This window comes from Carettochelys insculpta, chromosome 15 (assembly GCF_033958435.1).
Source record: "Carettochelys insculpta isolate YL-2023 chromosome 15, ASM3395843v1, whole genome shotgun sequence".
Taxonomy (NCBI): domain Eukaryota; kingdom Metazoa; phylum Chordata; order Testudines; family Carettochelyidae; genus Carettochelys; species Carettochelys insculpta.
Genome location: NC_134151.1, coordinates 18,058,299 through 18,069,564, shown reverse-complemented (window position 1 = coordinate 18,069,564; position 11,266 = coordinate 18,058,299). Strand labels below are relative to the sequence as shown.

Below are 11,266 nucleotides of genomic sequence, written 5' to 3'. Positions count from 1 at the left end.
ATGACAGCCAGCTGATGTGTGGCACAGCTTGCAATGCACGCTGGGGGCTCCTGCTGCAGGGTGTCACTAGTAACCTGGCACTTGCAGCCGGCTGAGGCAGGCAGATGTGAAAGGGTCTGGCTGGGACCATGCAGTAGGGAAGTGTGTGTGTTCCCAGCTTGGCTACTGGTCCATCCGCTCCTATCCTGCTGCCCCCTCTGTGGATGCCAGGTGGTGCACGTGCAGTCTGTGGTGTGTGCTGTTGCTGGCAGCCCCTGGGAAGAAACCAGAGGAAGGGAGTTGCAGGTGAGGGGGTCTCTTGCACTGCTGCTGGTTTCCTTGCAGCAGTGCCTCCAAACAGCAGGCCAACAGCCCAGCCCCAAGGCTCCCCCTCCACTGCCAGCCTCCTGCCCTGACTCCTGCACCCCACACACACCCCCAATCTCCTGCCCTGACTCCTGAACCCCCCATAACTCACTATTCTGCCCTGAGCCCTCCACACTCCATCCTACACTTAGAATTCTTACAGGTACTCTTATATCACACCCTGAAGGCAGGCTGTGAAAGGACAGTACCCATAAGAAATATGTTACTTTCACCCCTGGTTCTAATTCCTGTTATGCCTAAAAATAATCAGTCAGTCTCTCCTTTCTACTGCTCCTTCAGCCTTTTCCTTTGCTGACCTGGTATGTGTCCGCTCTCTCTTGGCATTCTAAGGTGCTTACATGACCCCACTGGCATAGCACTTGTGTATCTCACAGTCTTCACTGTATTTTTCCTCAAAGCATTTCCCCACCTCACCGAGGTGTTACTATCTCCACTGTACAAACTGGGACATGAGGCACAAAGAGAGAGAAAGCAATGTACACGTCTGTTATGAAGTAGGAATTAACCCAGGGTTTCCCAGGGAACAAATTAATGTTGTAAATCAGTGGTTCTCAAATGATGAGTCACCACCCCATCTTAATGGAGTCCCCAGGACTTGCATTAGACTTGCCAAAGTCCTATCTTTTCTGCTGGGGCTAAAACCAGAGGGCTTCAGCCCTGGGCAGTGGGACTCAGGTTACAGGTCCCACACCTGGGGCTGAAAGCCCTTGAGCTTTGGCCCCACTGGGTTTTTGCTTTGCCCTCCTGCCTGAGGTAGGGGTGCTTGAGTTGGCTCATGCTTCTGGTTCCCACACCTGGGGTCACGTAGTAATTTTTATTTATTTATTTATTTATTTTGTCAGACAGAGGTATGGTGCAATGAAGTTTGAGACCCCTGCTGTAATTAACAGACAGTTCTTCCTTCTGGACACTCGGCCAGAGGAAGCCACTCCCTCTTTAGAATTACCAGGAAGCTGATTCGTCTTCATACTAAGTCTTCATACTAAGCAACCCTTCTGCCAGCTGGCTAATGGCCATAATAGCCGTGTCTACACGTGCACGCTACTTCGAAGTAGCGGCACTAACTTCGAAATAGCGCCCGTCACGGCTACACGCACTGGGCGCTATTTCGAAGTTAACTTCGACGTTAGGCGGCGAGACGTCGAAGTCGCTAACCCCATGAGGGGATAGGAATAGCGCCCTACTTCGACGTTCAACGTCGAAGTAGGGACCGTGTAGTCGTTGTGCGTCCCGCAACTTCGAAATAGTGGGGTCTGCCATGGCGACCATCAGCTGAGGGGTTGAGAGACGCTCTCTCTCCAGCCCCTGCGGGGCTCTATGGTCACCGTGGGCAGCAGCCCTTAGCCCAGGGCTTCTGGCTGCTGCTGCGGCAGCTGGGGATCCATGCTGCAGGCACAGGGTCTGCAACCAGTTGTCAGCTCTGTGTATCTTGTGTTGTTTAGTGCAACTGTGTCTGGGAGGGGCCCTTTAAGGGAGCGGCTTGCTGTTGAGTCCGCCCTGTGACCCTGTCTGCAGCTGTGCCTGGCACCCTTATTTCAATGTGTGCTACTTTGGCATGTAGACGTTCCCTCGCAGCGCCTATTTTGATGTGGTGCCGCGCAATGTCGAAGTTGAACATCGACGTTGCCAGCCCTGGAGGACGTGTAGACGTTACTCATCGAAATAGCCTATTTCGATGTAGGCTTCACGTGTAGACGTAGCCAATAAGGGCACTGATTCAAAAGATCTTGGGTCTCTTTTAAATAACCAAGCCAGCATGAGACCATCCCCCAGATACCTGGGAAACAAAATGCACCGTCCCTGTGTGCCCTCAACAGGCAGAAGGTCCCCACTCACAGGCACTCAGACTGTGTGTAGACAGTGAAATCTGAATTAGGGGAAAGAGGTAAGCACGCTAGGGAAAACTCACCATTGGATTACATATGCAACTGACTCTCTCCTACTCTGGTAAATTTGGCAGTTCTCCACCTCTGCATGCTAATATGAATAACCCACAGTCCCTAGGCCTCACAACCTTATACATCCATCAAATCCCACTCATGATTTGGATTAGTGAGCAGCAGCAGTTGAAGTGTCTCTTTGTAGGTCTTTCTCCAGCCCCAAGGACGCTGTTTGCCTGGACCCATGTGGAGGTATTACCACCTGACCCAGCTTTAATAAAAGTATGAGGTAGATGAGGCCTCACCAGGTCTACCACTGTCCTCTATATTTTTCACAGCAAAGTTCTCACTCTGTGGTGGCTCTCACCACAAATTCTTTACAAGGAGTATTTAGGACTGCTGAGCAGAGCCCTGGCTATTTGGTCATGAGCTATTTCCCACAAAGTCAAAAACTCTTCTTTCTCAAACCCTAGGAGACCCTAAAATCCAGTTCAGATACTATTAGGACCATCTCTCAGCTGGAATTAGATGGGTGACTTGGTCAACTGAAGCTTTTTATTGGCAGCGCTTTTCCCTCTTCACCAGCGCAGGAAGGACAGAGAGTCCCTACCCCTCTGGAGTTTCTGGTCATAGGAGTTCCATCAAAGCTTTTCTTCTTGTCTGTTGCAAACTGCTTTGTAGCTGATTTTCTATTTCTTATTGAAGAATACTTACACTGAAGTTTGTTGAGCCAGAGGCAATAAGTCAGGACCATTCAAGTTCCCCTTAAAGCAAAGTGTTTCTGTAGGCCCTGAATTTTTTGACCCTTCACAATGTGAATCCCAGTGGGAGTCCTTCTTCAGTCTACCTCTTTAGGAGTGAGATCCTGAAAGACACTTTAAGGTTAATCCTTTAGATCTCTCATTACAAACAGAAGTAGTACTGACCTCACTGCATTGTCATATGTATAGCATTTTCTGAACCACTCACCCCCTGCATGCCTAGGTATGTGGATTCTACATGCCCACATTAGAAGTGCTGCAAAGTGAATAGCAGAAAGATGGAAGTAAATAATAAGCTAGCAGATGCAACAGAAACTGCAAAGAGAGTCATCACAGTACAAGACATCTGAGCATCTCTGCCTGAAGCCAAACTTCTAGGTACAGAATACAGTTAGCCAGGCTCTAACTAAGCCTGGTGACATTTCACAGTATCGCATTTTGTTCTTTAATGCAGAAGAACAGGCATCAGTGAGAAAACACAAAGCACCAGCCAGAAAATCAAAAATTACTATGTAATGACCAAATATACACATGCAGCACTGGTAACACATTGTACAGACTAACAGCACCTACAGTGTGAAGCAGCAGATTATAGTTCATGTGCTCATTTCCATTTATTAACCAAATCTAACTTCGTGACATCTTATTGCCCAACTGCAGAAGCAAGGCATTGCTGCAGAATAAATAGGTGTTACTTGCACACATTTGCCTATAAAATAGCTCCCCTTGCATTTCCTTCCCTCAGAGCTACTATTTAACCAAGGACAAAGCACACCAGATGCTCGCAGCCTAGAGCAAGAAGGAAAACATAAAAGAGCTCCTATAAGATGCACCCTGTACTTTTATGAATAGCTACCTGTAGATCTCTTTCCAAGCTTCCACTGCAGAATCCTACAGTGTTAGGTCAGTTTCTGTAGTGTCTTGATTCCTAAGCTGCATCCCTGTTTGAGAAAGTGCACGATCTTCCTCTTCTTTGATGAGCCTCCAAGCCTTGCCGTAAAACCTGGAAGAATCACTGATTGAAAAGAGATAAAATAAAGGGAACGTTTAGCACAATAATTCTCATCAGTGACAAAAGATCTCATTGACACAGATATAAAAGCAACACAGTAGCAATGTGTTTCTCTTCTGTTGTGACAATGAAATTTGAAAATACAGTCATTTTTCTGGACTACATTATCGTCCTCACTGAAAACTTGAAGAAACTTAGAATCAAAATTTCCAGTGTCTGAAAATATCCCACAAGGCTCAGATTATGACACACCTAGTGACATGATTTTCATTTGCAAATACAAGTTTCATGCAAACACTAGGTACATTTGCAAAATGTATGTGTGCAATTTTGGAGGCAGGTTTTGACTTGAATAAGTTCATGATTTTAAGAAGGGTTTGATAGTGCTTTATAGGTAAATGAGAAATCACCTTAAAATCAAAGCACTGAGACTTGATAGCAAAGTACGAAACTACTTTATTGACCACATCTGCACTGTATAAAGACCCACATGGCACCAGCCTAACGGCCACAGTCCTGACCCACCAACCATTGTGGTCGGTGTAAACCTGGGATGGCTTTTCTAGGGAGCGGTCATTTCCAGGCATGCATCTGACAAAGCGGGTCTTTGTCCATGAAAGCTTATGCTCCAAAAAATCTGTCAGTCTACAAAGTGCTACAGGACTTCTTGTTTGTGTGGACACAGACTAACATGGCTACCCTCTGATACTTACCATTTCCTTGGTTGTTCCAAAGTGATGGTCAGGAATTTAAAGGGGATTTCCTCAAAATATCTACAAGGGTAGGTGGTTGAATTTCTGTCCCACTGGCAAGTGAAGACATAGACAGGGGTCAGACTGGACAATTTTAATACATGCAGAATGATATGCCCTTTTGTGAACATATAACACAAAACATGAAACTTCAATAGCCAGTTGGCCTGCCTGCACAGTCTATTTCATGATGTTTTTTATGGCAGGAAAGGGGTTGTGTGTAAGATCTATCCATCTCCCACAGCAGGGCTACCCTGAGGTCTACCACCATTCACTTCACATTTCCCTGAGCCCAGACAGGAAACACTGGGATCACTGGCCTGTCTCTGTGGCTACATCTATACAACATCCCTATTTCAAAATAAGATATTCTGAAATGGCTATTTTGAAATATCTTTACACAACTACACACAAAATGCATTTCAAAATAGCACCCAGCTATTCTGAAACCGTATTTCTGGGTCCACAGCGCTATTTTGAAATACTGCCATTGCCGCCCATTATGGCCTCTTTCAAAATAGGCACTGTTCCTCAGCAAATGAGATTTACCAGAACTGAAATAAGACACCCATTATTTCAAGTTTACTTCAAAATAGTGTGATCGTCATTTAGATGCTGCCAAAGTTATCTCAAAACAACTGCTATTATTTCAAGATAACTTGGCCACGTGGATGACCTACATGACCCAAGTTTCCCATGTTACAGGAAATCTGGAATAACTCCAGAGACCTTCCTCTTCTTCCCCTACTCTCCTTCCCCCCCACCCCCATGACTTAAATCCCTTTCCTCTTTCACGTTTCTTATTAAAGGACAAGAACACCAGGTATGACTGTACATAAAATATAAATAACATTTTCCAACGGAGGAAGTCAGTTTGTACTAATGTACAAGATGGAGGAGGCAAAATCACTATAAAGCGTAGTGAAGGAGAGGCCCTGCAGGGTTCTCTTGTTCGGCTCCAACAGAAGGTCTACAGAGCGGGCATGCACAGACATTCAGCTGTTGGAAGTTCTATTTCTGTTACCATAAGAAAAAAACAACCCAGCTGTGAATGCAAGTGATGCTTTCCAAGGCCAGGTTTGTTGCTGGAAGCACAGAATAAATCAGACATTCTTTCTGAACCTGCTGCAATAAGAAAAAACTTGCAGCGCAGACTTTTTTTAAAATTAAAGAATATTTTTCAGATCTCCCTCAGTGTCTCTTTCTTAGGCTGTCTTGCTACACAGAGGCCCTCCTCTCTGTAGAACGAATGAGAGAGATGCAGACAGACATACTGTTGCTTACAGTTCTGAAAGGGCTTGGACAATTCACCAAGCTCCCTAACTGTTCTGTCTTCTCAGTGAAAAGTGAGTCCAGATTCAGCCCTTCCAAATTCATCTTCTGGAAGGCATAAGAATGATGCTAATAGGTCAAACAAACGGTCCATCTATGCCAATATCCTGTCTGTTGATAATAACCAGTGCCAGATTCTCCAGAAGAAATGAACAGAGTAGGCTAATTATTACGTGATCCATTCCCATCATCCCAGTCCAGGTTCTGGTAGTCATAGGATTAGGGACACCCAGAGTGTGGAGTTGTGTCCTTGACTATCTTGGGTTATAGTCATTGATGGACCTGTTGATGGATTTACCTAATTTTAAACCCAAAATCACAACATCCCCAGCAAGGAGTTCAGCAGGTTAACTGTGCAATGTGTGAAAATGTAATTCTCTAGGTTAGTTTTAAACCTGCTGCCTATTAATTTCATTGGGTGACCCTTGATTCTCCTGTTTTGCGAAAGGGTAAATAACACTTTCCTATTCACTTTCTCCACACCATTCTTAGTTTTATAAATCTCTGCTTACTCCACTCAATTGTCTCTTTTCTAAGAGTGAATGGCACCAATATTTGGACCTTTAAAGTGTAGTTCCATTCTGAAGGATAACTAAAAATGGCATCATGGGTGGATGCTCCAAATGGATTATTTCTCCTGAGTAAAGCTCTGTGTTTGTCCCAGAGGTCATGGAGATCATGGACTCCATGACATCCTGTGATCTCCAGGACTTCTGCAGCAGCCAGTGGAGCTGATCCTAGGACCCACTGCTCAGGTGGTCCCACAGCCTACAGCCCTGGGGCCAGACATACTGGCCACTCAACTGGCAGCCTTAGGCAGCTGGCTCTAGGGATCACCCAAGCAGAAGCCAACATAGCAAGCCCCAGAGACTCCCTGAGTTGAGGTCCCGGGGCAGACAGAACAGCCACAGGTCAGCTACTTCCAACAGCAGTCCAGGCAGGAGAATGAAGCACCTGGCCCCAGGGCACCACTCACTGGCAGTCGCTGGAGCAGTTGCTGGCACACTGGGGCTTCTGCCAATCAGCTGGTGCTTTGGGCTCACCCACGTCAGAAGTGAGTCAGGAGTATTTGTGGGATAAGTCGTGGACAGATGGGCTGCCTGTCCATGACTTTTACCAGCACTACCCATTCTCAAGGTGTAGCCTTACTCATGAGATCTCTACACTACAATGCACCAGTAGCACAATATTAACACTGTAACTGCACAGCTGTAATATTGTAGTGTAGACATTTATTACACCAATGGAAGGAGGTAATAAATTCATCCCTTTGACAGGCTGTAGGTGGATCAATAGAAGAATTCTTTCCATCCACCTAGCTATGTCTACAGTGGGAGTTAGGTCAATCAACTACTTCCCATAGGAAGTTGAAATTTTTCACAGCCCTGACAGATGTAGCTTGGTTGATGTACATTTAAGGTGTAAACCAGGCCTGGGTGACACCTGGATTGTATCTGCTCATTTTACAAGGAAAAAGCTATTCTTTCATATGGAATTTGCATGCTTTTTGCCACCTGAAGAGATGAGGATAATCCTTCCCTAAGTCACAGGGGCATGGAGAGACCTAGAGAACTAGCTAATTCTTCTAAAGTGCTATGAACACACTAAGTATTAATAATCATGATTTCGGTTAAAGAAAACAATGAAGAAAGAACAAATGTAAGTTCACCATTATACAGAAAGCAGAATATGCAAGCCCACATGGCCAGTGACCATGTCTGTCCACACAGCAAATGGGGTTTAAGCTTGTGACCATAAATGGACCTTTAGGTGCCACCAAAGTACTCAAAAATAATTAATATGGAATTAAACATGAGTGAGGCAACTAAAGAGTCTTAACAGCAATCACATCAAAATACAGTGCAATAATGCAAACAAGCTATTATTCTGTCTTTACACTGCATAGTATTTAGATGTCCCAATCAGAGATCAGGTCCCATTGTGCAAGGCACTGAACACTCATAACAAAAACACAGCGCCACCCTGGAGATCTTACACTTAACTTTATGATAAATCACAACAGCAGGATACCACCAACAGATGGATGGGTATTGCAGGAGCAGTACAAGGAATCACAGAGATGATAAAGATCAGTATAATAAGCAGTGGGCTCAGCAAACCATCTGCCTAATCTGTTCCACCATCTCTGATCTGACTTTCCCATCACATAGATCCATCATCTGTTTTCATACACCCCCCTGAGTGACATTATTACAATGTTTGACTGAACATATATTTTTTTTTGCCTCCTCCGCAAACCCGTTGCTTTGTCTTCATTTCGGCAGTTATGACTCTTCCAGCAGATTATGCTGACAATTTAGTGTGAAAAGGAAATTAAAAATGCACGACCGTTCTTCATGTTAGAGGAGTTATGACTTGAGAGAAAATATTAATTCAGATTAAAGCTGGATCAGACAACAATTAATCTATTTTTAATTTTTTTTAAAAAAAAGGTGAAATGCTTCTGTATTTGATCTCTATACATGACCCGCCTGAATAACTGAAACAGTGCAGTCTGCTGGTGTTTCCTTAGACTAAGTCAGCCAGTGTGTTACGCAGAATTAAGTCTCCTATGGGAAGGAAACATAAGCTACTGATTGACACGCAGGGCTTTCAGACAAAAGATTTGGGCTCTAGTCCTAGCTTTGTCATTCATTAGCTGTGATGGCTGGCATCAGTCACTTAGGGCCAGATTTTTAAGGGTATTTAGGCATCACCTTTAGGCACCTGTCTGTATTTTAAAGCACCTAAATACCTTTGACAGCCAGCCCCCAAAAATCTTTGCTGCTGGAGGAGACTTTCCCCCGGCGACAGCCAGCCATGGAAACTCTTTGCCGTGGGGGGGAGACTTACCCCCCAAGTGATAGCCAGCCCCCCCCAGAATCTTTGCTGGAGAAGGAGACTTCACCCTGGTGACAGCAAGCCCCTGAAAATTTTTGCATGGCAGGAGACTTCCCCCGACTCCCTCGGCAACAGTAAGCCCCTAAAAATCTTTTCCCCCTTTGGAGCCCTCACCACACACAAGCCAGGACATGGTGCTGTCTGGCAGCATGGTCTGCACAGTGCCACAGGCACGTGATTTTTATTAGGTCAGGGGCTAGCCGCATGATGTGGCTAGGCGCAGGATAGACTCAGACTGCATGGCACCTGTGGGGGCAGGGAGGCTGTCCTTGCACAAATGTGAACCGCAGAAAAGAAGTTTCTCAGTCTCTCATACAAGCACGACCTCCACAGCCTAGCCACCACATGGTGCAGTCGGGCAAGGGTTGACACCAGCACTGAAAAAAAATATCTCGGCCTCGTGTGCTATATCCTGTGCAGGGAAGAAGCCAACATGAGCGGATGCAATTGACTCACTTATAATAAAGATGTTTCTCAGCCTCTCATACAAGCATGACTCTCCAACAGCCAAGCCACCCCGGGCTTCCTGGTGCTCAATTCAAATTCTTGGGCTTCCTGTTACCTAATTCCTGTGCACCTGAAGAGCAGGGGAGATGGAAGTGGCCACAGTTGACAACCATGGGGCATTGTGGGATACATACAGGACACATCTGGAGCCTAATACAGTCGATTTAAACAAATAGCACTTCCACACTAGCTTTAATTCAACCTTTTAAATTGGAACCTGGTGCTACGCCGACTCTCTTTGTAGGTGTAATAATATCGACCTTAGCACTCCCTAAAATCGACCTAAGGTATTTACAGTGAAGACAGTGACATCGTAAAGTCGAATTAACGGCCTTAAAATCAACTTCATCATGTACCGTAGACATAGCCAGAATCTTTTTACGCCAATTTTTCACCTCTATAAAGTGAGACAACTAGTACGTTACAACCTTAAGGTGGAACTGTGAGACTTAGTTCACTAAAAGCTTGTGAAGTACTACACTTTATGGAAAGGGCCCCAAAGCAGCGAGCCAGTATTTAGCCCCAAAATATAATATGCATTAGTTTTTCCTGGTACAAAGCAGAATAGAGTCTAACCCTTTAAAAATTCTTTAAATTCTTTCCAAGTCCTTTAAAACCCTTTAAATTCTTTCCAAGTTCTTTAAAATGTGCAACCACAAAGGGGGAAGAGTCCCCACAAATTCACAAGGGCTTGGAATACAAAGTAGCAATGAGCAAACTATCAGAAATAATTCCTCAACAATGAGCAGCCGGCACAGGCACCAGATCAAGATGGGAGGAGGGCCCAGCTCTGGGCCCCCAGAAGGGGCTGGGCCAAGGGCAGAAGGGGCATGGCCAAAGGCAGAGGCCAACATAGCAAGGAGCACATGCCACTGCAGAAACACTGGGCTCTGGGGCTACTGTCCCCTTTGTCCCTCCAGTCGGCAGGCCTGCCAAGAACCTATTAAATATTTTTGACAAGACCACCAGATATTCTTGAGCTGCTGCATGTGCTACCAAGCTAGCAATAAACAGAAGTAGAAAATAGAAACTGATGCAAGACGGGGTTTCAAACTAGTCAGTCAAAAATTAAACACCAACACAAGTGCAGAGTTCATGTCAGATTTCCTTTGAAGGGAGAGATTTGGTTTTATTATTTTCACTGGCATCCCGCAGAGATGCACCAAAATATTATTCGACTGCTTGTGCCAGCTCCATTTAGGGAGCTTTATAATTAAAGTGAATCAGTCTCTATTTGTGGGGTGCTTTATGTTGTCCATGCATAATTAAGAACACCAGACACACAGTACTGTAGGCACTATGTAGCAAGCGGGGAAAAAGGAATGATAAAAAGACAGAACCAAATCAGCACTCAGAAGAGACAACAATGCCAGTTCCTGAATGTTGTTGACCCACTGGCACGGTGGGAGATCTGGAATATAACACAATATTAATTGAATTAATGTCTGAGGGCCTGGGTACTTTTCTCAATAAATAATTCTTCTTTATAATAATAATAATTGCAACATCTTGCTTTTATTTCCTCCTGAGGAATCTAAAGTACTTTAGTCGTTCCTGCAGACCTTATCTTACCCAGTTAAAACTCCTCTGCACTTCATTATGGACAAATCTGTCACTTGTCCTGCACTCCTGTGGCTGAAGAGTAAGGAGAAATTAGACAGATGCCCTGTAGCCCCTGCATGAGCTGCCTGCATCTCAGAGAGACCAGCCTCTGCAGAACTTCCTTGTCTCCTCTAGTGCTATGTCTATGCTAGA

The 11,266-nt window shown here is 45.0% G+C and overlaps 1 long non-coding RNA gene across 1 annotated transcript; it reads right to left on the bottom strand.

Moving 5' to 3' along the window:
* Window positions 1–240: 240 nt before the first annotated feature.
* LOC142021155 (uncharacterized) lies at window positions 241–4,750 on the bottom strand. Its single transcript, XR_012647603.1, has 4 exons — window positions 4,733–4,750; window positions 3,864–4,022; window positions 2,961–3,121; window positions 241–254 (listed from the first exon to the last, which is right to left on the bottom strand). It is a non-coding gene; the product is annotated as an uncharacterized LOC142021155 (long non-coding RNA).
* Window positions 4,751–11,266: the final 6,516 nt, after the last annotated feature.